We start from the raw sequence: 1,180 nt of genomic DNA on the forward strand, positions 1-1,180 counted from the left end.
GCCGAGGGCCACGGGGCAGACCCAGAAGTGATGCGACACGACTTGACCTGCCAGACCTCGTTGTCTTGGAATCCTGGTTCCTGTAGTGAGCCTCCGTTACATCTCTTTGTGTTTTCATGAGTGACCGCTGCATTGCTCGATTGCGTTCGGTTCCGGATGGTTCCACTTGTTCTTAACTTTTTGTTCACCGTTGATGAATTTCGTAAAGCTTTTCAGGAGTTCGTTTTGGTTCGGCTAATGCCACCACAACAAAGTCTACTTTGACGAGCGGAGCCCCTTGTCCTATTATTATATGGACGCTTTTTTTACGAGGAATGGAAAGTGCATTGCTACATGGCCATACAGAGTGGCTGCTCGCGCAAAGTTAATTCCACAAAGTGCGTCCTGAGACGCTCGAGCGATCCGAAAAAGGTTCATACGAAGGTCCTCTGATGAAATGTCGAGCGAGCCAACCAAAATTTGTGAGTTGCCAGGTCAAATCGCGCGCGTCCGCTTTAGGTCGCCCAGCTGGACGAGCGTGTACGGCGCCCGGTCCGCCGGCACCCGATATGGGTTGCTTTCTTCATGCTCGGCAAACCCATGGCAACGCTCTAATGGGATCTTTCCATTGGCCAGCGGCTAGGAAATTTTACATGTTGACTATAGAAATATATGAATTTCACTTTCCATTGGGCCCACTTTACACCAGGGATCTAGCCGATACCGAAACGTGCGGAAACGGAAACCTGTGGAAATAGGTTTCTTCCCACTTTCCGCAGAGAGCCTAGAATGACAAAAGTGCGGAAAGAGAATCCGCATTTCCGCGTTTGCAGTACCGCGGAAAGTCCAAAACAGATTCCACGCCTGCGTTTGCCATTTACATACGTGCGTTTACTTCAATACTGATATTACTTTAGGGTACATGTTGACATGGCCATACTGCAAGCGAAGCTGTCTCAAGCGAGCCTCCTCATTGATATGACCTCCAAATCCCATTTGATGATTTCCCCGCCCTCCCTCCCACACACCACAACATGACCCCAATTTGCTATTACTATCCAATTGGCTAAAAACCCAATCCCCCCTACACCCCCCATTCCCCCCTACACCGGACTTTGGATGCCGGGAGTGTTTTTTGAATTCCTCTTGTATGATTTCCCACACCCCACCCCACCCCCACACACACAATCAATCCAGCTAC

This window comes from Volvox carteri (genome assembly GCF_000143455.1).
Source record: "Volvox carteri f. nagariensis unplaced genomic scaffold VOLCAscaffold_67, whole genome shotgun sequence".
Taxonomy (NCBI): Eukaryota; Viridiplantae; Chlorophyta; class Chlorophyceae; order Chlamydomonadales; family Volvocaceae; genus Volvox; species Volvox carteri.